General features: G+C 43.2%; 1 protein-coding gene across 3 annotated transcripts in view; it reads right to left on the bottom strand.

Moving 5' to 3' along the window:
* The window catches only part of SMOC2 (SPARC related modular calcium binding 2), a 1,727,408-nt gene that overhangs the window by 1,048,242 nt on the left and 651,657 nt on the right, over window positions 1–27,509 (bottom strand). The window lies entirely within an intron of this gene.

Raw genomic sequence — 27,509 nt, 5'->3', positions numbered from 1 at the left:
ACACTCGCCCGGAAGACCGCGCCCAGGTGGGCGTACCCGAGGAGGGCCCCCGCCCTCCCGCAGACTGATAAATAGAGCAGGAATCCAATGAAGCGGCCTCTTGTTCCAGTGCTCGGAAGGCTGCACCACCCGTTGCTTGTGAGCCCTCGACGGAACAAGCAGCAATTTTGACCCACCCACCAGCCCCCTTTTGCAATGTTTGTTTGAATAAAGTACTTATTGGTGATATTCGAATGTATTAAAGAGATACAGTCACAATTTGTTACAGCATTGATGGATGCCTTTGATTGAATAGATGTGTGTAGGCCTTTTTTCCCTTGTAGAGAAGTGAAGGAGTGTATCAAATAATAAATTGTCTTGTGCTTTAGGACATTTCTCCCTTTGTAGAAATGAGAAAGTTGATGAATCATCAAGCTATGGCAGATTAGGCGTTTTTTCTTTCCTTAGTAGGTAAACAACTGTCGTATTTATTTTGGTCGGGCGGTAAGGTCATGATCGGTGAGCAGTGATTTCAAGGTACCTAGGGGGGGCGCCACCCAGTATGGATGGGAGCGCCCGGGGGGGAGGCGACACCCACTACGGATGGGTCGCCTAGGGGGAGACGGCCAAAGGCCCCTCCCAGGGGTGAGACGGCTATATGCCCCTCCTATGAATTTCCCGGGGGCCGGATATCCGCTCCGGCGGAAGAGAGTGTGGGGAAGGGGGGGAGTCCACGCTGTCCTTCTTACAGATACCTCACACGGGAACTCGGACGACCTTTAAGATGGCGTCGAGTGAAGGGGGGCCCCCACGACAAGGGAAGTTACAGTTGGCAACGAGGGTAAAGTCCTCTGCGCATGCGCCACTCACACCGTGATGGCAGGAATTTGGTAGTAGGGATCTGACACCGGTTAAGACCTTGCCGTTGGCCCTTAATGCTAGGATGTACAATTTTATTTTAGAATGTTATGCATTTTCAGGAAGCTAGACTCGGCTAGGAAACCTTTGTATTAGAGATCTGTTAAGGTTAGGCAAAGAACATGTCTTCATCAAAATGTAATGAAAGTAAAATTGTACATAATTTATGAAACGTTTTAACTTAAAGTTTTAAATTTTGTTTCATATTTTAATAAATACGGCCGGGGGGTAACTCCCCCCGCCTTCCAAAAGCTCAAACTGGTGTCTGTCTCCTCCCATGGGGAATTGGTGTTGGGAGGGGGTGGCGGGCATCCCGGCCATATGGGCGTGACTTGCCCCACCTTGAGGGAGTCAGGGATGAGACCTTGTTGAAGGGAACTGTTAATGATTTTGGTCCAGAGTGGGAGGAGCATGGGGGTGAAGTCTTTTACAGCATTAGCCGGTAGGGGGTCTATGAGGTGATTAGAGGGCTTCAAGGTGCCGAGCAGTTTGTGTATTGCTTCTTCAGAGTAGGTGTCGAAGGACGTCCATGATGCGCTATTTTTAGGTTGAGTGTTTGGCATTCTGATGTGGCTAGGGTATCGGCTTACATCATTGAAGAGGTCAGTTCTTATGTTGTCGGTCTTTAGCTTAAAGAAAACAGAAAAGTCTTCACTGTGTGGGATATCGCTTGTTGTGTTGTTTGATTGTAAGGGTTGCGTCTTGGTTTGAGTATTGACTAGTTCGAACAATTTTCTTGGTCGGTTTTTCGCTTGGTCAAGCTGGAGGCTAAAGAAGTCAGCTTTCGCACGCTTGATTTTCCTAAAGTAGGCATTTCTCTTGTTCTTAAGCGTTTTGCAATACATATAATGTTTTCATATATACACAATATACACTTCATTACATAAACATTTAGATCACGCTCATATATATGATACACTATATATATATACAATATATACAACATGTACAACATATATCAAACATATACAAATATCACAAACAAGTATATCAATAATTAGTTCCCCTACTGAGAACAAATCAATCAGGGTGTACACTCTTAATTCAGAGCAGTACACTATAAGGTAGTCCCTATTGCGCCTGAGGAATAACATCTCAAAACTGTTAAAATGGCGCTTTCCTTCATTTACACAACTCTAAGTGATGGGACTCCTTTGCAAATGTACTTCCATTCCATGGCCCAATGATGCAATGGATTATTGGAGACGTGGGCATCTGGGCCCTGGCATAATCTCTGCAGTTGCCCCTGCTGAGCACTGCAGTCTCACTATAATGTACTTTAGAGTGAGTGCATGGTAGCCTTCTCCACAGGGTGTTGTGGTATAGGGTTCTGGTCGTGATGCACTTTTGAAAGACTTACCAGACGACAATGGCTAGTTCGGCTCTGTATACCAGTTGCAAAACCAATTTATAAAATTAAAGTCTGGGTATACAATTAATTATGTTTCCACTTGTTCCTTTCAAGTTTGATGATCCCTAACATGCACTGCAGACACTTCTATCTAAAGTTGGCATGTAAAAATTCCAGTATGTAAAAATTCTTGCTAGTGCTGTAGCGAACCACGAATACAAGACCGGGCCATGCACCAGCTAAGCAGGATCCAACCACAAACCATATCTTGCGACTCTACTACTGCCTGCTATGGCACCTTTGATTGTCTTCATAATCACCAGCATGCCATATACACCAGCCAGAATGACCAACCACCATGGTCAGTATACGTTTGAGTGGCAGTCCAACACACTGCTCATCCAAAAATAGCAAAACGTGGGCATTCCCAAAGCAAGTAGATACACCTGAGGGGCAACCTCTGCCTCTCCCCTAGAGCCTGCATTCATGCTGGTTTAGGGGCTGAAGATTTACATTGGAGATAAGGGTAACAGGAGAGGGTGCATCTGCTGGGACACCACAACACCCACTGCCCAGGAATACCAAAGAGTTGAGTCTGATTGGAGAACGAGGTCAGAGGAGCAGAGATGCTGCAGAAAGACCTGTGTGTAAAGCATCAATTAAATGTAGTTGTTGCCGGCATGGAAAACGTTATAACAGAAGAGCATGGGCCGCTGAAATAAGCATAAAGGAACAATGAAAAACTACTGTGATGGAAAGGGAAAGCACAGTGAGTGAGAATGAAAGGAAACAACGGAAATGTTGGAGAGGAAACATGAGAGCATATTTTTTTTTCCGAGAGTTTTACATAGCGCGAACTAGACCCGAGTCATCGGGTATCAGAGCGCTTTACATGAGCACCAGTTTTGTTACAGATGGACACATGCATTTTTTGTTAGGCACGGGGGGATGCAGGGGGGCGTTCTGACACAAGAAAAGGTCATAGAAGTGACGCAGTGAAATCTATAAGATTTCACTGCGACACTTCTAGGACACAAATGTGTCGATTTCTTACGTCTGCCTCACAGCAGGCGTAAGACTGACGCAGGCCCTTTCACATGGGGCTTGCCCCATGTGAAAGGACACATTGCTGGAGTTGCGTCACTTTTGTGACACACTCCAGCAATGTGTCACTTTTGCGCCATACAGATACATCAGAAATACTGACGTATTTGTAACTCCTTGCGCAATGATGCATCATACTGTAAATATGACGCACCATTGGTGTCGCAAGGAGGGCACAATGAAAAGGGACGCATCGCTGTTCTCATGCAGCGATGCGTCACTTTTCATAAATGAGGCCCGGGAAGATTAAGTGATGATTTGCCCAGAATCACAGGATATTGAGCGTTGTTGCCGGGATGGAACCCAGTTCCCCAGCTTCGAGGTCGACTGCTCTAACTGTAAGGCTACATCCTGCTGTGAGAAAGACAATGGAGAAAGTTAGCATTGACGAAGACAATTTGCCTGGGCTAATTAAGGTGTATATGTTCTCTGTTATATTCGTGATCATCAGTCAATGCTACATACAGCGGTCGATTAAAATATAGATGGCAAAAGTTTTTTAATCACAAAAAGCAGTATGAAATGGGAGGTGTACAGAGCGTCAACGACTAAGTAGGTACTCTGGATGGTGCAACGGATAGAACAAATAGCACAACTTGTTACGAGTGATCGTTTTCTGCCATGAGTGTGTAAATATAAGAGCTAAACAGAATGGTTTGAGCCTAAAGGGGTGGCATGTATCCAGTTATTGGGATTCACGGTGCACCAACCATGTATTGCAATGAAAAGCACTTCCTAGGCAAACCAATCAGTTTGCTCCTTCACTGAACAGCTCTTCACTGTACAAAAGCAAAACTCCATATGTCAGCAATGACAGCTCAGTGAAGCAATTGAAGCTCAACATGGGCCGACTACAAAGAAGAGCAGAGTGGGTTTACTTTTCTCTGCCTAAATAGTATTAGGTCTCGGATCAAATAGCTAAAGTTGTCTCTCATCAGACCTAAAACATGGTAGTAGTTCCAAAAAATACATCAACATGAAAGGAGTTAGTTACCTTTGTTTTGTTGTTATTATATCAATAAATAGCAAGGCTGGAATGTTCATCAAAATAATAGCATGGTTTCCTGTGCCTACATCACATTATCCACAAGCCACGGGATAAAAGAAATGGAAAACCACCTAGTCTGAGAGGGAGAATGGACGCTGTGCCTCTTCCCTATGGCAAATATGCAATCCTGGTTAATATTAACTTTATTACAAAGACATTCAGGCTGGACATGCTCCTGGTGCCTGTGGTTTAATCTGAGGAGAGCCCATCTTGAGGCACACAGGTCTGCTGTATAGTGGGCACCTAGCGCTTTTGTTAATGCAAAACAATATGTAAATGTTGAAAATGTACTAGTGCACATTCTAAGAATAAAAAGGTTTGTATAGTTAGCAGGTGGAGGGAAAGGCTCAAGGTGGGAATAACCACATACATAAAAGACTATATAATTATATCAAAGCAGGTATCTAACTTACTAAGTGTTGTATCCTATGTGTTTGTGTTTTAATATCTGTTAACAGGTAAATCACACAGTTGGACTCACCACAGTATCTTTCACTGAGCATCTTGGTTGGAATCTTGCTATAGAACCTAAGCACGGACCGTGCATCAAGATTCCAACCAAGATAGCTCTCTTCAACCATGACATGACATGAAGAGCTCAATACATATATATACATATAAAAACCTTCCTATTTCTTATTGCGTCCATAAATCTTAACAGTTAGGATGAGGAAGGCGAAGAAATAGTACTGTGGTAAGACACTGCAATCACGGATACTGCAGTGAGAGACTGCAATCGCGCAGAGGAGCCTGGAGCCAAGAGGTTACTGTATCCAGTCAGCCCTCTGCCGTGTGGACGGCAAATTCATGGAAGTTGGTGAGTTTGTGAGCCTTTGAAGTTCCCCGGGGCATTCGAGTGCGGTAAACCCAGGATTGAGGCATCCCATTGTTTAGAATACGTGATCTGCCATGTGAGCAGACTATCAGCTTGTGACATTAGAAAATTATATATATATTTATGAAATGGTTATGTTTGTTGCAATAGGTCTCTTCTAAGATAAGAACATTTATATAATTTGCATGAAATAAGTGTGTTATGGATGGAGAATCAGCTTCTCCAGCATTTTTGGTAGAGTGTGGTGAACCTAATTTAGAATAGAGTCAGTGGAAAGATGGATTTCAATCCTATCTAAGGCGATTGGAGGGGATGAAAACACAGACAAACACAAACACAAATTTGTAGAGCAAAAACATTGTCTTGGTCCAGAAGGGAGAAGAGATTTAAAACATCTACCACCATTAGATATAGATGAGAAGGAAGTGGAAGAGGAACTTGATATATATGAGAAATCTGTAAGGTAATTAGATTTACACTATAAAAAAAACAGTAAATGAGGTTGTAGTGCGACAAATTTTTGGTAGGATCCAATTACCTGATGAATCTACAGATGCTTTTGTGAATGATCTAAAAGTTTTATCTAATAAGTGTAATTATTAGTCATTTGGAGATCAAATGATTCACGATCAAATGGAATACAAGACTTCAGACTGCAAATTACAAGAGAAACTAGTGTTAGTAGATAAATTAACTTTATAAAAAGATATAGATAATGCACACCAATATGAAGGATATGAATTGAGGCATGAAACAATAAACTCTTTAAGACTGTGAATGCAATACAGATAGTAAACAAAAAATAGTGTAAATAATAAGAGGCTTAGTAGAATATACTAGAGGGGTTAATCATAATAGAATGGAAATTGGAAACAAGAATACATTTGCTTTAGATGTGGTTTAAGTGGTCACTTAGCAAATGAGAAAATGTGTCATGCATAAGTTAAGTGTGCAGATTTTGAAGATGTAAAGGGCATTTTGCTAGAATGTGTAAGAGTACAGATGTTAACAAAAACAGGACAACAGTGGGAGAGAACTGACAAAAAAGAACAGGTGTGGGAAAAAAGAACCAAATTGAAGTGGTCTGTAATGATTATGACAGTGATGTAAAAGAATCATTTATTCTTGGGTGTGTATGAAATTGGTGAAGTAAAAAAGGATGCCCCCTTTTGTGAGGTATTGGTTGGAAATGTGGGTGTAAAAGTAATGGCCGATTCTGGTGCTAGACACACGTTGATAGGGTCTAATTTATTATCAAAGTTTCCTAATGCAAAACTGTTACTGTATATCATAAAGCTGTAAGGTTATGGCAATTAACCTATTGAAGTGTTGGGTTATTATGAATTCACACTAAGTTTTCAAGGGAAATGTATTGATGCAAAAATATATGTTGCCAAAGAAGTGCTTGTCTTATAGGATAGAGACAGCAAAGAGATGTGATGATAACTTTTTGATCCTACAAATCTGATAAGGCACAACTCTCCTGCACCAAACTGTCGCACTGCGTTCGCGGAAATCATTCCTTTGTGAAATTTTTCTTCCATAGATTCATCATTGTAGTCTGATTATCAATATTATTCAAAAATCTTCACTCGTGCATCTTCCTTAATTACACCACTCCGGAGACAGTATGTTTGTACTTTGAATTAATTTATTCATCATTTTCAAATACCAAACGCTGCCATTCTGGGCTTTAACGGAGGCAAGGGTAGAGGTATAGCTTGCAGTTTCAGTTATATGTATAATGGTCGGGCAGCAAGCTCAATTGTTTCTTTATTTCATTTTCAGTTATTCCCCTGACGAAGAATTTTAAATTCGAAATGCATTGGGAGCACGTTGATGTCATTCAATACACTGTTGAAACATGTTTGTTCTCACATGCCTCCGTTATTATTTCCTAAAGTTTTCAGCCCGGATTTGGGGTTGTTAAAATTTTGTGCACAAGATCATTGTGAAAGAAAATATGATCGATAAGGTTCGAAATATACCTTCAACGATGCATGCCGCATTGAAGGAAGATTTATATAGGCTTTGTGAACTAAACATAGTCGAGGAAAATAGAATTGTCTTAATCGTTATCCGCAGTTGTAGTTGTGTAAAAACCCAACAGAAAAATAAGACCTTGAGGGTCATTACGATGGCCGACAGAAATTCAGTCTGAAAGTTGGGACTGCATTTACAGAAAGGAAAATATTTGGTTAGACTGTCCCTACTCTAACTCTAAGGTGACATCCCTACTTAACAATTTACCCAACGAGAGCTAAGGTGTCAGCAGTGAAGACTTCCTAAGAAGTCCACTCACTTTCCATGAGTAGCCTTAGCTACCAAGCTTGTTCTAAGATGCACCTTACTATACCTTACTCTGCTCTAAATTCACAAACTACCTACATCTTGCCTTCTCCAAGCCCACTTTCTCACTTCTAGTCCGCTCTCTGCTCTGGACTGACCCGCCACCCTCGGGTGCTGTCCCTATTACAAAACCCCAAAAACAGTTGACACGCCCCAAAACACGCCTCTCTGGCAGGTACAGATGTTTGGATTTTTCCAATATGGCACCTCTCCATCAAGCGTCCGTTAGAGTGTCCTTGGGTCCCAGGCACCTTCTCCTCTGAGTGTTGCACTCCCAAATTCCTTGCCAGCTCCTCTGCACCTACGCCTACTATCCTAACTTCTAAACAATGGATCTTTTTACCTAACGAGTCTTGTGGCCTTGCACCTGCAAGCTAGAATACATGTGAAACATCCTTGTAAACATTCGAAGTTACAATTGAATATTCGCTGAGAACAGCCCTTCCCAAGAAGGCAAAATAATTTCTTTTCGACTAAAGCTAACCAAAGAAATTACAGTTAGGCCTCTGCTGGCTTCAACATTTGCAGGCCCTTGCACATTTAAATGCATTTCTAATATGACAGGACATTACATTTCATCACTTTAAAGCATTAATTCTATTTTCAATATAAGCAGTGTATTTTGCATATTAAAAGCCTATGTTAATTCACTCATTTGTAAGCACATGTATATTTCATAAGGGCACATTATTGCTAATACGACATTTCACATATGATTACATTTCTACGTTATGCAACATTTTTCTCTAATCAAAGCACTACATTAGTCTAAGATTAATTAAACACATCACTGCATATTGCACTCGTTCTCGGTCTAATGTTACATTTCTAACCTATATTAGTAGAGCCCTCTAAATATGTGGATGCTGACTACTCGAGATTATTATGCACCCCTACAATTTTGCAAAGTAACATGGCGCTCTCTCAGGAGGAAAAGCTTATGCTTACAAACATACGGACCTCTACATGAAAAGGGTAGGAGGAAAGGCCCATGCTTGCAAACGTACGGGCTTTGCTGTGCAAAGAGTGCAAGGAACTGCCAATGCTTGCAAACGTACAAACCTCTGTGCAAAGGGTATAAGGAAAGGTTGATGCTTGCAAACGTACGAGCCTCTCTGTGCAAAGGGTGTGAGGAAAGGCTGATGCCTGAAAACGTACGGACCTCCCTGTGCAACAGGTATGTGGAAAGGCCGCTGGCTGCAAACGTACAAACCTCTCTGTGCAGGACGGCTTTGTACAAAGGGTAGAAGGAAAGGCCAATGCTTGCAAACATACGGACCTTACTTTGAAAAGGGTAGGAGGAAAAGCCAAAGCTAGCCAACGTACAGACCTTGCTGCGCAAAGGGTAGTAGGCAAGGTTGTTGCTTGCAAACATACTGACCTTGCGGTGTAAAAGGTTGCAGAAAAAGGCAGATAATTGCAAATGTACAAACCTTGCTTTGTAAATGGTAGGAGGAAAAGTATGGATCTCACTGTGCAAAGGGCAGGAGGAAAAGCAGATGCTCGCAAAATTACAGACAGCACAGTGCAAAGGGTAGGAGGAAAAGCCAATGCTAACCAATGTACAGCCTTCTCTGTGCAAAGGGTATGAGGTAAGGTTGATGCTTGTAAACGAACAGACCTCTCTGTGCAAAGGGTATGAGAAAAGGATGAAGCTTGCTAACGTACGTACCTCTCCATGCAAAGGGTAGGATGAAAAGCCATAGCGAAACAACGTATGGATCGTTGTGTGTCCAAGGGGAGGAGGAAATGCTGATGCTTAGAAACGTACGGACCTTACTATGAAAAGGGTAAGAGGAAAAGCTGAAGTTAACCTACCTACCTCACTGAGCAAAGGGTATGAGGAAAGGCCGATGCTTATAAACGTACGGACCTCTGTGCAACCGGTATGCGGAAAGGCCGATACCAGCAAACTAACATACATATCTGTGCAATGGGTAGGAGGAAAGGCAGATACATGCACACAAAGGTACCTCTCTATGCAAAGGTAGGATGAAAGGCTGATGCATGCAAACGTACGTACCTCCCTGTGCACAGAGTAAGAGGAAAGGCTGATGCTAGCAAACATACGGATCTTGCTGTGCAAAGAGTAGCAGAAAAGTGCAGATACCTGCAAATGTACGTGCCTTTGTGCAAAGGGTAGGAAGAAACGCCGATGCTTGCAAACGTACGAACCTCTGTGCAAACAGTAGGTGGACCAGCGAAAGTCGGCAACAGCTGCCCCCGAGCAGGGCAAGCGAACGTGCTATAAACAAGCCAGCGAGTGGTGCGCACGCGCTTGTGATCATCCAGGCCATCTGATTCCAATCATCGCACCCGTGTCTGGGTGTGATAATTGGAAACAGATTGCACCCGTGCCCGTGACCGCACTGGTTAGGCCATGGGCGGTTACATTGGCTGAGAAAGGTGGGACATGTTCCCGCCTTTACCCAATTGCGTGCTGTCTTTTTTAAAGACGCACGCAAAGACCAATGTAAAAAAGGCAAAAAAACAAACACAAGCACGAGCTTGTGAAAAGTCCTGGTCAGCTCCAAGAATTTGTTTTCCTATTGTGGTATTGGGTTCTCCAGGCCTACATACTCCGCAGAATACCCACTACACCGTAAGAACTGTTGGCACGGAAACTAGAAAATATAAAAGACAAGTTTATTAAGACCCCATGGGGTGGTGGTACATTCCTACAGCACCCTTCGGCAATGCAAGAAGTATCACACCGAACATCGGTGCGAGTCCTTCTTTTATACAGTTTACAAACATAATAAAGGTAGGCGGTACATGGTTACAGAGTTTTAGGTACATATATGGTAATTTTTTGGAACACAGCCAACTAATGGGAGGGGTTACAACACCACTGGTCAGTTTGGAGGAACATTCCTAAGGGATGACTGGTCAATCGGAACTGCGCATGTGCGGGCTTGACCGTTACTAAAAATAGCCTGTTGCTGGGCAAACTCAAGTGGTCAGTGGCACGGACAAAGGACTAAAGGGCATGCTGACCACGAGGCAGCTCGCTCTCTAAAATGGCCACCGTAACATACAAAATGGTGGTTTCAAGTAAGGCCAAGATAAGGGAAATAACGTGTAGCAAAGCTTAACGCTAACCGAGTCATTGTCAAATTACGACACTATTGCAGCGCATGCGCGCGACTATAGGCTCAACCTAAAAAGGGGATAAATTTCATCCAGGCAACTATAGGCTAATCAGCCTAATAGACTCTCTGCAAAAGGTAATGGGGCGGTTGGCCTTAAATAAGATCCAAGATTGGATCGATGAGCAGTGCATTTTATCCCCACTGCAGGCTGGCTTCCGGGCCCACACCAGTACCATTGACCAGGTGTTCAGATTTATGCTACTATACTGGAGGATGATGTTTCTAGGCAAGGGCAGCTTGTACGCTGCCTTTGTCGACCTTAAGTCAGCTTTTGATCTCATTTCCCGCAGCAAACTATTGGGCAGTCCTGCATGAGCTGGGGATGTCTTCTGAACTCCTTTCTCTCATTGCTAGACTTCATGAGGACAATTATGCCCAAATCCGATGGGGCACTCAGGGTAATGTCACCAATCCCTTTCCAAAAGAGAAAGGTGTGAGTCAAGGCTGTGTATGGCGCCCACCCTATTCTCCTTTTTCATCAACGGAATTGCAAAGTTCTTGGAGGCTACTCACACTGATGCCCCAGTCTTAGCAGGCGTAAAAATCCCTATTTTAATGTTCGCGGATGACACGTTAATTATCTCAAAAACTCAGAGCGGCCTTCAGCGTGTCCTTGTTACTCTTCGAGGAGTTCTGCCTCATACGGGGCTTGGAAATGAACGTGTCAAAAACCAAATTCATGTCTTTCAACCCGCATAGAGGATTTAGAGGAGGTATACATATGAACAACCATCCTCTGGAACAGGTAAGCGCCTTCACATACCTGTGGGTTATCATGCAAAATGATTTGTGGTGGAATCGCCAGCTTGATACGGCCACACTGAAGAACCGGCAACTGTCTGGAGCCTTACAAATTGAGTTTAACACCTCCCTCACAAAGCTAGTTAGTGCAACCCTGAAAATATACAATATGAAAGTTGTCAGCTCTGCCCTATATTTTGCAGAGCTCTGGGGGTAAGAGAACCTGTCCAAACTAACTGTAGCAGAAAATAGGTTTTTACGTAAGATCGCCAGTCTCCAGCAAAGTACCCCAGTGCGTCTATTGCTTTATGACCTAGGTAGAAAAGCACTGGCTGACATAGTGAGATTATGCCCTATATTATACTGGCATAGAATCTGGTGCACGCCAGAATTGGCAACATATGCTGCAGGCGTTAAAGATTTAATCAAAGCAGGCTGCTCCCACAAAATCAAATGGTTACAGGAGGTTAGGGCCTCCCTAGTAAGCATTGGCATGACAACCCTAAGGGAAAATCTATCATGTGCCCTGTTCCCCACCAAGGAGATCTTAAAAGAACAATATTGGGATTTGGTGGTTCAAAACACATACAGAAACAGTGACACGTCTTCACTGATGGGAGAAATCTTAGAAGTTAAACCATCCCCAAGCCTGGAGCAGTGTTGGGACATAATGACCAAATCACACGATCGAAAGTTATACGTTCAATTTAGGGTGGGCTCACTACCAATAAGATCTTACACAGCAAGATGTGTAATTTCAAGAGATAGTACATGCCCCGCCTGTCAGGCCAAATTGAAGTCATTGGCCCATTTGTTGTTCATTTGTCCAGCCTATGCTGCTTCTCATCGAGCAGGGCTCACACCAATTTGTAGGCTATTGGGTACCAGAAGGAGTGGTGACACGCAAAGAATATTGTGCACAACACATCAACCCCCATTGTTATTGCAGTAGCCAATTTCTTGGGATGGACGTGGGCTATTAGATCATAGTCATTCCCTGTAAATTGAAGGTTTTTATTTGCTATTTCTGTTGCACATGTGAACATGTAGCTGCCCATGTATATATTAGGTACTGTATCAACTGGCTGGTATATTTGGACATGTGTTAACTACTTGTGAATCAACTGTTGTACCCTTGTATCATCTAATGGCATGAATTGCAATTGTTTTTAGACGTTTTTAGTTCAGTTTCATGCGTCTTTATTTCGATTTTTAGACCATAAAAGACTTCATAAACAATACATACATAATTCATAAAATTCAATACATTATAAATACGTTTTTAGCATATTCAGTCGTTTTAAAACGTATAATTGGTGTGTTATTATTTTTGATGGCATACTCTAAGTATCCTAACAATGGTCTTAACTGTGCTCATATATTGTTTTCTCTGAAATATTAATTTTATGTATGTTGCTTTTATGACTTATTTGTCGAATAAAGCTTGTGGGAATTGGTTTCCATTGACTGATGGTGACACAGTGTTTTCCACATTCGATCTATTAAGTGAGTACCATCAAATTACACTGCATAATTAAAGTAGCACTATGGGGCCCATTATGATCGCGGACGGACTTGGGTCCGTCCACGACCATAGAGGAGGTGGGAACCTCCGCATGGCCTGTGGAGTACCCTCCTGTCCAATTAGGATGTTACCGCCACCCTGGCAGTCACATCCTCTATTTTTACCATTGCGGCGGGTGCGGCTTCAAGCCGCACCCGCCGAAATGGTAAAAATGCATACATTGCATTTGTATGCAGAAAGCGGCAGGCACCGTGCGGTGCCTGTGGATTTCTGCATATCAATGCAGGGGGGTACCATAGGTATCCCCCATTGGGAACCCCCACCCCCTTCACCCAGGGGGCCCGCAACGGACCCCCGCAGTGAAGTTCCACATGCTTTTCCACGGCAGAAAACCCGCCACGGAAAAGCATTTTTTAAAGCCCATCCAAATATGACTGGCGGTGTCTGTGAGACATTGCCACCATATTAGAGCTTTTCCGCCGTGGTTTTAAGCCAACCGCGGCGGGAAAGCTGCGGACGAAAACCAGGACCCACCAGCCATCCTAATGCGGCGGTGGGTCTTTGGTGGGTCCGCTGCGGTTTTTCCGCATGCTCCGGGCTGGCGGTGGCTTCTGCCGGCCCGGAGGATGCGGGAAAACCGCAATCGTAATAGGCCCCTATACCTCCTTCATTACTCCTGAGTCAGCATATTGTTACACATTGATGCCTTTAGGATTAATTTCGGCATCTGCAGTATTCTAAAGGGTGATGCATAAATTATTCAAAGACCATAAAATGCACTGTATTTTCAAGACGGTATTCTTGTATTTGGTAAAACAAAGAAACAGCACAAATAAGGTTTGCACAAGGTCTTATCAATTTTGAAAAATAATGACTTAACTTTAAGTATGAATGCATTCAAATTTGAAATGGACTCAATTGTTCATTAGGTCATAATATCAGCAAACTTGCCATTTCAACCAAACACAGTCTAGTCAAGGCCATAGAAAGTGCTTTGCAACCTGTTGACAAAGATCAGCTAAGGCCTTTTTTGGGCCTCGTCGAATAACATGCCAAGTTTATTCCTTAAATCTCTCTAAATCAAATGCATGAAGGAATTAATGGAAAAAAACTCTATACAAATGTACATTGGAATTTAAGGATCACAAAAAAGCCATTGTTAGGGCTTCTGCATTAGTGGCATTTCACACAAGTCAGTAATTATGACGGATGCAGGCATTGGTGCAGTTCTACTGCAAGACCACAGGGGCAAATTGAAAAGTGTTGAATTCGATTTGAGACCTCTGAGATGTGCAGAATTGAAGTATTCCTGGTTAAAGAGCAAAATGTTAGCATGGTAGAGGGGCATAGAATACTCCAGGAAGTGTGCGTATGGAACAAATGTCAAAGTAATGACAGACCACTGACCTTTGGGGATTTATTCATGACTAATGGTGTAGGAGGGACACACCAAGAGTTGCCAGGTGGCAAAACGTGCCAGGACCTAAATATTTGTTAGCAGACTGTCACGCCTACAGGTGGCTGACCTGGAGGAGAATGTGGTTCAAAATGATGAAATGGAAAAGGTCATATCCATCTGTGAGGTGGTGTGTGGGTGTATTACTGAGGTGACAATATGGTACAGGAGATCTCTTAGGGGTTTCGGAGGAGTATGTTGAATTTTGTAGTGATGTGGTCCATGTTTTTAAATAGATGTATGTTTTTTGTCTACTGTAATGGAAGAACATTTATTTACACAAATTAATGTTATGAAAAAACCCTGAAATGTTTTGTTTAAAAAATAAAAAAGAAACAGAGTTATATGAAATACATTTTTAAAATTCATTTGGATTGGTTCACAGTGTGATTTTTCCAAAGTGACAGGTTAAAGGTTAAGCAGGATAGTAGGAGCTTTTTGTAAGATAATTGCATTTATTCCCCCCCCCCGGTCCTAAGCCTGATATTGAAATTGAGACAGTAGAGGGGAGGGGGAGCTTTCTGTGGTTGCTACAATATGAGGATATGCAGGTGGTTTTAAGGTATATTAAAAACAAATGGCAGAGCAAGAGAAATTTGGTACAGTATATACTATTGTGCTTCCGCATTGCTGATGAACTGTCAGAAATAAAAGGATTGTTGTTTCATGGGAAACACATGGTTATTCCTGAAACCCTAAGAGAAACGGTTTTGGGGATGGCTCATGAAGGACATCCAGACATTAGATGTATGAAGAGAAAAATTAGAAGTGATTTTTGGTGGCCTGGTATTGACCAGTCTGCATCAAGCAAGGTACGATTGTGCATTGAGTGTGCAAGGAGTGATAAGTCTCAAAAGAAAACCGAGTATGTCAAGGATCCTATATCAAGACCAGGTAGGGTTTGGGGAAGGATTTCATTGGACATAGCAGGTCCAATATATCTATCAAAATGTCAAGTATATTGTTAGTGTTAATTGATCAATTATCACAGTGGCCAGAGATTAAAGTAGTCAGTCAGGTGACATTCAAATGTTTGATTAAGGTAATGAAAGAAACTTTTGGAAGAGAAGGTTTTCCCAAAAGTCTAGTGAGGGACAACGGTTTCCAGCTTACATCAAAGGAAATGGCCTTATTTCTAAATAGGCATAGCATAGAACATATTAGGACATCAGTATATTATCCCCAACGCAATTGAATTGTGGAAAGGTGGATTAGGGTACTAAAGGAAGGTCTACAATTAGCCATTGATAATGGGAAGAAATGTTGGTCATCAATCAATGAGCTATTATGGAGTTATCACACCACACCCAGATTGTTTGGAGAGAGACCTCCATTTGAAAAAATGAAAGGAAGTCCCCCTCCATACAATATGAAACAAGCTTGGATGTTGGATCTTAAACAAGATATAAAGAAAGATTTAGACAAAAGTCATGTTGACAAGAGGTTCTCAGAAAGAAAAAAATTAAGGTATACTTCACACACAAATCTTGGAGCTTGGATGTTTTTTTTTTTTACTTGAGTTTTATGAAGCGCTGGCTAGACCCGGAGGTATAAGAGCGTTTTACATGAGGAGAGTTACATAGGTTACAAGTTACACATTGTTACAGAAGGTACGTCAATTACACATTACATCCGTTGGTTCGAGGCGTGTAGAGGGTATGGGGGTTATGTAAAGAGGCGATGGGGAGGGAGATTAAGCAGAGAATTTGCACAAGGAAAAACAGAACAAGTAGGGGGAGAGAGATTCAGGGGAGAGAGGAAAGGAATGAGGAAGGCAAGCAAAGAATGAAGGAGGTAAGGGGTGGGGGTAGGAGACACAGCGAGGAGACAAGGAAGTAACTGTGTCTGATGTCCGGCTGGGTGGGAGACTACTCAGTCTTCCATTTTGTGTGATTCCCTTGTCACGGTGGACTCTCTCAGCAGGGTCGCTGAGACTCCAGGGCATAGATGCTGGATCCATCTCCAACAAGGGGAGAGGAGTGCTTTGGTCATGGGCACACTTAGAAGAATGAAGGAGGGAGGTGGAGGGGGTAGATAACACAGCATAAACATAGTGTCCGACTTCCGGCAGGGTAGGAGACGGTTTCCAGTGGTAAGGGGTAAGATGTTGGATCTTAAACAGGATATAAAGAAAGATTTAGAAAAATGTCATGTGGACAAGAGGTTCTCAGAAAGAGAAAAATTGAGGTATACTTCACATACAAATCTAGCGAGTATGTAACTGAGTTGTGTGGGTGAATGGGTACGTGTGAGCAAGGGTAGGCTAGTAAGGCCTGGCGAATCAAAGTTTTCGAGCGCATGGGAGTTGTTAGAGTGGGCAAACAGGTGGTAGAATTAATGGAAGGGAATGTGTGGATCATAAGCAAAGTAATTAAGGTTCCAAGTTGTCTTACGGAAGGCAAGCCAGCATAGTTTAAACATGTTGTTCCACCTAAGAACATGAATGAAGGGAGTTCACCGGATGACAAACATGGATTTACCTGATGTCTAACATGCTTATTCAGCAGTACGCCAGCATTCTCAACGCAGTAAACAAAGACCCGTTTGGTTGTAGGACTACCATGTAAAATAATGTTCTTTAACTCAAACAGTTGGTGGGTTATGGGTGTTCAGCAGGCGCTCATTACTGTATTATTTTGCATGCTTTGATTTGTACATATGTAGGATTATTTTAGCAAGCTTCCACCCAACAGTGATATAAGGAAAGTCAAATGTAATCATTAGGTGTATAAGAAGTATGGTATGATTGGTTATGTAACACTGTTTTCTTATTCTTCATTAAACAACAAAGAGAGATGTGTGGCATATTGATTGGAATCTTGATATAGAACCTAAGCAAGGATCAAGCCTAAGGATTTCAACCAAGACAGTTGGGCAGGGCTCTCTCCGACCAGGACATAAAAAAAGAGCTCATTGAATACATATATAAAATCCTACCTATTGTCGCATCTATACATCTTAACACTTCTCCTTAGAGAGAGTGAATCATTCTTTCTTACTAGCATAGGGCATCCTGCTATCAGCAGGACGGACATGAAGTAGTCATCACAACAGGCATTAAAAAGTCTGATGATGTGCAACAAATTGTATAGTCCCCAGTAGTGGAACTGCAGTATCTGTGCAGGATGTATTGGTAGAGAATTGTGTTAAACTCTCATTAACGGGAGAGCAGAAGTGATGCCGCTCACGGCGGGTATACTGGCAGAGCTCAGAGGCATAACAAAGGCCACTGCAGTGCAGGGAGGCCAACTCTTCAAGGGGCTCCAAATCCTACAAAGAAGCCCCATACCACGGAAAGTTGATAAATATCTGAGTTATGAGAGACTCAGGGGCCTCTCATCACATTTTGCAGGGGAGCTCTATCGTTTTATGTTGCACCACTGGCAGAATTATTTGCAGATATTATTTTTGGAGGGTAAGGTGGTGCTGCAGGGAGATGAAGATTGCAATACTAAAACAGCAATAGTAGGGCCTGTACTGAGGGAGCGCAGGCTGCTGCAAATTAGGATAAAGCAGCACTGACATATCTGGATGTGGCTCTGAGTACTGTAGGGTAAGTGGAAGCTATCAGAGAGGACTAAAGTGCATTACTTGGTTCGAGTGGTCTTTATAGGAAGAGTATGACCAGGCCGGAACTTAAGGCTGGGTTTCATACACTCCTTGGCAGCTCATCTGCCTGTGAAGATGATGGAGATCTGCCTGCTGAAGATAATTAACTCTGGCACAGATGTAAACAAGCATTGGAAATTCGATAGGTCTTGTATTTGTGTGAATTATAGCTATTCGCATTGTAAATGGCAATGTATTTTATCTATGTGTTATGGAGGGTATGAATGTGCTGTATAGTGGAATTATGTGGATTAGATTGAAATTGTTGTGGAATTGTGTGGTGTGGAGTGGATGTGTGCAGTAGAAGTATTTGGCATGGTGTGCAGTGGAATTATGTGGCTAGAAATTTATGTGGAGTGGGATTGTGTGTGATGGAATGTAATTTGTGGAATGGTATTTTGTGTTGTGGAGTGGTATGTAGTGGAGGCTATTTATAAGATGTGCTGTTGAATTTTGTGGCATGATGTGGATTCTGTGGTTTTGATTGGAAGTATGTGGTGTGTAGTGCAATTTTGCTATTGAGTTGAATTATGTGATCTTGGTGTTGAATTATGTGGTGCGGATTGGAAATGTGTGAATAGCTTTGACAATATATGTTTTTGGTTTGTTGTATATGTATGGTTGCTATGTGTTATATTTATACCTATTTGTTGTACAGGGGTGTTGAGTGTAGTTTTGTACATTTGAGTAAAGTGTAGTGTTATCGAGTGGTGTGTATGAATACACCTACTAAATTCTGCCTAATACAGGGATATAATCTTATGCACTAATCTGCCACAATTTAAAGAAATACATTTTTGATTTATAAAGAGACTATCATTTTAACAAGATGATTGTTTAGTGATTTACATGCCAAACATTTCCAGGGCTCGGCTAGTGCATGGATTCTTAAAGCCAAGTAAGGTCCTTGGCTTGGCTGTCTTATTTCGCTTGCTCGTCCACCTCTAGTAACCACCAGATCAAGGGAGCCGATTTCAGCAGGTGGATCACACATCCTAGTGACTTCACATGTAAGAGCATTGAACGGTTTTCCACCTCGGAAGCCAGAGGAATGCATGCCATTCCATTTGCATTAAATGGGGATTGGTTTGAAACCAACTCAGACTAATATACAGCTTTCCATGTATAAAGTGTATACACAGATGAAAATTTCCATCACATGGTTTTCTGATAACTTCATAGAGAGGACCTTTCCTGACTAGGATGTCACTGTCTAAAAATCGATTTGGCTCAGAAATGAGAAGGATCATACAGTTCAATTTATGATTTTTGAACCCAACCTCTCCCCCGGCAGATCTCTCCTCTTTATACGGTCTCACTCAGCCAGTGCCAAAAACTGTAGCCAGAGGGCTTTATAAATGTATATTTATATTGTATTACACAGTGAATTTGTACCAAGAAAAGGAGTGTTAGTTGACTACTAATCACAATTCTTATTACAATCATTACAGGCTTCATCCTGATGAATCTGCAGTGGCATTTCTGTGCATATCCCAAGTCATCAGCTGCAATCAACTGGGGGTATTGGGTGCAGAGCAATTGCCCTCACAAACTACTGAAACCAGGATTTTTTTATTTAAAAAAGGGGGCCATATTATCAAGCCCCTTATCGCCGCGTCATCAGCACTTTTCTGTCGATAACGCGGCAATATTTGCATCGCCCTACTATCAAGGCAGAGTTAAGTCAATTAACGTGGCTTAAAGCCATGTTAATTGATTTAACGCTGCCTTGGTAATAGGCCCCCTTTCACAATAAACTCATTGTGAAAGGGGGCGTGCAGTGGGTGTTGCGGTGGGCGTTCCACCGCAACACCCATTCACTTCGACGCTGTCACCTATTATCAAGAGAGGCGATAATAGGTGTCAGTGCCGAATTTAAGAACAGGAAAGACCTGTTCTTAAGGTGGCGAAACGTAGAGAAATGCTCAATTTCTCCTCGTATTTGCTTTTTCCATGTGTGCTGCCTTGTGCAACACACATGGAAAAAGCAAAATTCCAATGTTAGTTTATGTACAGGAAGGTGTCCGTTCCTGTACATAAACAAACCTCTTTTTAAAAATGCCAATTTGTAACTTACATGTGTTCTGCATGAATCAGCACACATGTAAGTTACAAAATGGCATTTAAGCTTTGTTTATGTGCAGGAAGGAACACCTTCCTGTACATAAACAAACCTTCCCTGCCTGCCTGGCGTTAAGTTGTAAAACTTATCGCCATCACAGGGGGAAAGGCTAGGCTGCACCATAGACCAATAATATACTGAGTGTTTGGAGGGTCCGAGGGGAAATAGTTTATAGACCCAGTAGGTACCTAGTCCCCCAACTAATATAGCAAAACACCCAAGGAGGTACCTACAGTCTATGTGGAAAAGAGGACCCAAGCGGTGTCCAAAAAAGGGGTTTACACGTAGACCACTCTGTTGATCTTACATGGAGACAATATTGTGTCAACTCAGAAAGAAAAGGGAAAATAGAAAAGGAGAAGATCTGAGATCAGAAAAAAGTACCCATCAGCCCACTCAAAAGCGGAGTATCGTCATCTGGGTAGTGGGAAACAAGGTGTCCTGTAGGCTCATCCTCAGCCGCAGTCTAAGGTTGCCTAATCATGGACCCTTGAGGTCGAGCCATCCAAACCACAGAGGACAGGATGTGAGCAGACAGGCCGAAACCAAAGGAAGTTGCAGTGCAGAAAATTAAGAAAAAGTGCTCCTAATATTTAAAAATGCCTAATTTGATGTCATAAGGTAACTTTATTGGGGTTGACCATCAAATTGGCATGATTAAAAGTAGTGTGCTGATAGCATGAAAAAAATGATTTGCTATCTAGCTTGAATGTTACTAGGTCGACATGTTTCAGCCCTTAACGGCTTTCTTCAGGACCATAATGAGCTACCGCAACACATACTTATCGTGAATAGTCACCCAATATCCAGTGGAATCAAAGGAAAAAGGTGGATCTTCTCCTGTATAATTAATGTGGGAAACAAAAAACAAAACATCATGTTAGGATATATACATAATGTTATACACAAATCTTGATGAGCTGAAAAAGGTTATTGTATTCAGCACTCACCCTAGATGCAGGGAGAGAAAACCTCACCTCGCCTGGCGACTGCTCAGGTAGGAAGGAGGCCACGCACTGTAAAGAAGTGCATGAAACGGAAGTTAACTATATTTAGAAAAACTAGTTCCAAACAGCAAAACCAGAGAGGCGGACAAATAGAACCAGATCTATTAGAGAGACCCCTAACAAACAGCTCACAGAGAGGTTTAAAACCTCATCTAAACAGAAGGGTTAATTATTAAACCATCGGGTTGTTTTAAGAAAACCCTAGCGAAAAACAGCATGTTTGCGCTAGATACATGTCAGGAAAAAGCGCCAGGTTGGCTAAAAACCATAGAGTCTCCAAAGGCCGAGCAGCGAAACCCCCTACCTCTCCGTCGTTGCCTCGGGTCTGTGTACTGAGCCGAGGGGGAGGTAACACACTCACGTAATGTGAGTGTATTTAGGGAGACGCTGCGGACCTGGGAGGAAACTCCCATCTACAACCCAGCTATTGGTCGGGATGTTTAAGCCAATCATAAGCGGTATAAGCGGTGTGTGCAAAAGGGCGCACTGCTAACGCTTTTCAGCTGGCTCAAAATAGAGTAGCGGACCTGAGAGAAAAACTCTGTCAGATACTCCCAATTGGCTGGCTGGCGTGGGCCAATAGGAAGCGATGTCCGCTAGTTGGAAAGGAAACACGCGGAAATCGCGTACCGCGCGGAGTATGCTGTGAAACTAACCAGCGCGGATCACGCCGTGTAGCGGACCTTAAAGGGGGAGGTACTCAGATAAAAGACATTGGTTGAGTGAATTAGCCAATGATAATGCGTCAAAGGTAAACATCGCCTATGGTGTAGTAAGGAGACGCATAGTGGCGTCTGCTTTGGAACGATGTCGCAGAAGTATTGTCCAACATGTGTGTGTTGCGAAAAGAGTCCCTTGAATATAGGGACAGATATCAAGGATTTAAATGACTAACCTTCGCAGGCAAACGAAGGCAGGGGACCACTAACTAATGATCATATATGGATTACTTGCCCCTAGAGAGTATAATGTAGGTGACAACACTAGTGGTGAAGAGTACTTGTCAGACTAATGCTGTTATGTACAAAAAGGACATCAAAATGGGTTCATCAGCGGAGTATCTACAAGCAACCTGTGCATAAACAATTGTGGAGCTCCATGGTCTGTACCAATGTGCTTACAGTTGAAGCCAAGGGATGTCATCATTCAGACCTTCGCTATCAGTGCGAAGTCTGAAAACCCACTTTTGCTCTTTCCTGAGGAGAAACAGAGGAATGTCAGTAATGTGGCTGGGTATGCGAGGTTGTTCTATAATTAACCACATGAGTTCATCCGGATGATGTTTACGCTCAACAAAATGTGTTGTAAGGCGGGTGGCCTGTTTACTGCGTCTAATGGTGCTTTTGTGCTCTTGAATGCGCACCTTGATTTTCCTTGTTGTCATGCCTATATACTTAAGGCCACACGGACAAGTGATTTGGTAAATAACTTTGTCACTGTTGCAGTTCGTGTGGTGCTTAAGTACCCAGGGCCGGTCAGTGCCAATATCAACCTCAAGGGTTTTCTTAGTTTGGGCGCAAACTGAGCAATTTCCGCAGGGATGATGTCCCCGTACTGGAGGGAGATTCCACAAATTGGAAGTGGATTCAGCTGGGATGTCCCGAGGTCTTGTGTGTACAAGAGCATCTCTTAGGTTTGCTCCTCTCTTGAAAGAAAACATGGGTACAGGGATATGTTCTCCTGAGCTGTTGAGAATACGCCATCTTTTTTTGATAATTTTTTGGATGGTGGATGAGGAGGTGTTAAAAGTGGTGACACATACCATGCGGTTGGTGGGTGGTTTTGCTACAGGAGGTTCTAATAGAGCCTCACGATGGTTGTTAGCGGCACGTTTAAGGCTTCTGCGTACCAAAGATTTAGGGTATTGTCGCGCTCTCAATTTGCTAGAGAGATCACCAGCTTTAGAGCGGAAATCAGCCGTGTCGGAACAGTTCCGCCGGACCCTGAGGAACTGACCAAATGGAAGGTTCTCCCTCAGGGAACGGGGATGATGGCTATCAAACCTGAGCAAGGAATTACGTGCCATAGGTTTGCGATATAACGAGCTAGCCAGGTGTCCTTCGTATGGAAACAGTGTCAAATCTAGAAAGGGGAGTTCAGTTCTACTGAACTCTAAGGTGAACCTAAGGTAAGGGTTCTGTGCATTCAGCCATTCCTGAAAGGACTGTAAAGATTGTATGTCTCCTTTCCAGACTACTATGATATCGTCTATGTACCGTTTCCACAATTTCAATTGATGAAAATGTGGGTTGTTGTCATTCAGTACATGTTGAGTCTCAAAGCTATGGACATAGAGATTCGCAAGACTCGGTGCGAATTTGCTGCCCATAGACGTCCCCGAGATCTGTAAGTACAGTGATTCCTCGAAGGCGAAAAAGTTTTCAGTCATGGCAATCCTTGCCAAATCCATGATGAATTGGACGGGAGTGGCACTGTCCCTTGGAAAATCTTCTAGGAGGGTTTTGACCGTCTCTAGTGTCTCCAATTGCGGTATACATGTATACAATGATTCGACATCAAAACTAGCTAGGATGTCTGTGTTGGTGTCGAAAGCTACCTCAGGTAGTTTACGTAAGATATCTTTTGTATCCTGCAGATATGTCGGCATGGTTTTGACAATTGGACTCAGAAAGACATCAACGAAGGTTGATAATGGTTCCAACAAGGATCCAATGCCCGAAATAATGGGGCGGCCAGGAGGTGGTCTGGCCGGTTTGTGGACCTTGGGAAGGGTGTAAAAGTATGGAACCGTCGGACATTTAGTGACTAGAAAGTTGGCCTCTTGTGGAGTAATCCAACCCTCCGTACTGGCTTCTTCCACTAAATACTTGATCTCGCTCGTGAGTCTGGCAGTGGGATTGATGGTGAGTGGAGTGTAAAACTGAGTATTAGCTAATTGTCTCAAACACTCAGTGCGGTATGTGGTGGTATCTTGCACGACAATGGCTCCCCCCTTGTCCGCCGGTTTGATCACTATAGTGGTATCTTTGGAGAGAGTCTGTAAGGCAGTTTTGTCCCGCCTCGAGAGATTCTGAAAATTCCCCTCTTTCGAGAAATCGATAGATTTGAGATCTTGCAGCACTGCTGCCTCAAAAGTGCCAACCTTGGATGGCACCTGATGCGGTAGAGGCAAAAAAGTAGATTTGACTTTCAGCCCTGTACATCCATCATCAATTGGTAGAATAGGTTCTTTCTCCTTGAAGAAGTAGTGTAACCTAATGGTCCTGAAGAAACGCTCAATTTCGCTCCTTAACAAAAAAGGTTCAACATAGTTTGTAGGAACGAATCCAAGGCCCTTGTTGAGCACTTCCTGTTCGCTGGGAGTAATGACCCTGCTTTTTTAGGACAGGGCCGAGGTTGGAACCGAGGCAAACGGAGAGGCCAGGGACAAGGTCACGTACAATGGGCAGCCGATTAAGATCTCTCGACGACCCACAACAAACGAGGCCAGTAGACACTACCACCAAGCCCAGTGAAGACCTGGTTGTGAATTTGAGTAGCCGGGTCATTACTCCCAGCGAACAGGAAGTGCTCAACAAGGGCCTTGGATTCGTTCCTACAAACTATGTTGAACCTTTTTTGTTAAGGAGCGAAATTGAGCGTTTCTTCAGGACCATTAGGTTACACTACTTCTTCAAGGAGAAAGAACCTATTCTACCAATTGATGATGGATGTACAGGGCTGAAAGTCAAATCTACTTTTTTGCCTCTACCGCATCAGGTGCCATCCAAGGTTGGCACTTTTGAGGCAGCAGTGCTGCAAGATCTCAAATCTATCGATTTCTCGAAAGAGGGGAATTTTCAGAATCTCTCGAGGCGGGACAAAACTGCCTTACAGACTCTCTCCAAAGATACCACTATAGTGATCAAACCGGCGGACAAGGGGGGAGCCATTGTCGTGCAAGATACCACCACATACCGCACTGAGTGTTTGAGACAATTAGCTAATACTCAGTTTTACACTCCACTCACCATCAATCCCACTGCCAGACTCACGAGCGAGATCAAGTATTTAGTGGAAGAAGCCAGTACGGAGGGTTGGATTACTCCACAAGAGGCCAACTTTCTAGTCACTAAATGTCCGACGGTTCCATACTTTTACACCCTTCCCAAGGTCCACAAACCGGCCAGACCACCTCCTGGCCGCCCCATTATTTCGGGCATTGGATCCTTGTTGGAACCATTATCAACCTTCGTTGATGTCTTTCTGAGTCCAATTGTCAAAACCATGCCGACATATCTGCAGGATACAAAAGATATCTTACGTAAACTACCTGAGGTAGCTTTCGACACCAACACAGACATCCTAGCTAGTTTTGATGTCGAATCATTGTATACATGTATACCGCAATTGGAGACACTAGAGACGGTCAAAACCCTCCTAGAAGATTTTCCAAGGGACAGTGCCACTCCCGTCCAATTCATCATGGATTTGGCAAGGATTGCCATGACTGAAAACTTTTTCGCCTTCGAGGAATCACTGTACTTACAGATCTCGGGGACGTCTATGGGCAGCAAATTCGCACCGAGTCTTGCGAATCTCTATGTCCATAGCTTTGAGACTCAACATGTACTGAATGACAACAACCCACATTTTCATCAATTGAAATTGTGGAAACGGTACATAGACGATATCATAGTAGTCTGGAAAGGAGACATACAATCTTTACAGTCCTTTCAGGAATGGCTGAATGCACAGAACCCTTACCTTAGGTTCACCTTAGAGTTCAGTAGAACTGAACTCCCCTTTCTAGATTTGACACTGTTTCCATACGAAGGACACCTGGCTAGCTCGTTATATCGCAAACCTATGGCACGTAATTCCTTGCTCAGGTTTGATAGCCATCATCCCCGTTCCCTGAGGGAGAACCTTCCATTTGGTCAGTTCCTCAGGGTCCGGCGGAACTGTTCCGACACGGCTGATTTCCGCTCTAAAGCTGGTGATCTCTCTAGCAAATTGAGAGCGCGACAATACCCTAAATCTTTGGTACGCAGAAGCCTTAAACGTGCCGCTAACAACCATCGTGAGGCTCTATTAGAACCTCCTGTAGCAAAACCACCCACCAACCGCATGGTATGTGTCACCACTTTTAACACCTCCTCATCCACCATCCAAAAAATTATCAAAAAAAGATGGCGTATTCTCAACAGCTCAGGAGAACATATCCCTGTACCCATGTTTTCTTTCAAGAGAGGAGCAAACCTAAGAGATGCTCTTGTACACACAAGACCTCGGGACATCCCAGCTGAATCCACTTCCAATTTGTGGAATCTCCCTCCAGTACGGGGACATCATCCCTGCGGAAATTGCTCAGTTTGCGCCCAAACTAAGAAAACCCTTGAGGTTGATATTGGCACTGACCGGCCCTGGGTACTTAAGCACCACACGAACTGCAACAGTGACAAAGTTATTTACCAAATCACTTGTCCGTGTGGCCTTAAGTATATAGGCATGACAACAAGGAAAATCAAGGTGCGCATTCAAGAGCACAAAAGCACCATTAGACGCAGTAAACAGGCCACCCGCCTTACAACACATTTTGTTGAGCGTAAACATCATCCGGATGAACTCATGTGGTTAATTATAGAACAACCTCGCATACCCAGCCACATTACTGACATTCCTCTGTTTCTCCTCAGGAAAGAGCAAAAGTGGGTTTTCAGACTTCGCACTGATAGCGAAGGTCTGAATGATGACATCCCTTGGCTTCAACTGTAAGCACATTGGTACAGACCATGGAGCTCCACAATTGTTTATGCACAGGTTGCTTGTAGATACTCCGCTGATGAACCCATATTGATGTCCTTTTTGTACATAACAGCATTAGTCTGACAAGTACTCTTCACCACTAGTGTTGTCACCTACATTATACTCTCTAGGGGCAAGTAATCCATATATGATCATTAGTTAGTGGTCCCCTGCCTTCGTTTGCCTGCGAAGGTTAGTCATTTAAATCCTTGATATCTGTCCCTATATTCAAGGGACTCTTTTCGCAACACACACATGTTGGATAATACTTCTGCGACATCGTTCCAAAGCAGACGCCACTATGCGTCTCCTTACTACACCATAGGCGATGTTTACCTTTGACGCATTATCATTGGCTAATTCACTCAACCAATGTCTTTTATCTGAGTACCTCCCCCTTTAAGGTCCGCTACACGGCGTGATCCGCGCTGGTTAGTTTCACAGCATACTCCGCGCGGTACGCGATTTCCGCGTGTTTCCTTTCCAACTAGCGGACATCGCTTCCTATTGGCCCACGCCAGCCAGCCAATTGGGAGTATCTGACAGAGTTTTTCTCTCAGGTCCG

Source organism: Lissotriton vulgaris, chromosome 6 (genome assembly GCF_964263255.1).
Source record: "Lissotriton vulgaris chromosome 6, aLisVul1.2, whole genome shotgun sequence".
In the NCBI taxonomy this organism is placed as follows: domain Eukaryota; kingdom Metazoa; phylum Chordata; class Amphibia; order Caudata; family Salamandridae; genus Lissotriton; species Lissotriton vulgaris.
This window is presented reverse-complemented; position numbering and strand designations above follow the sequence as displayed.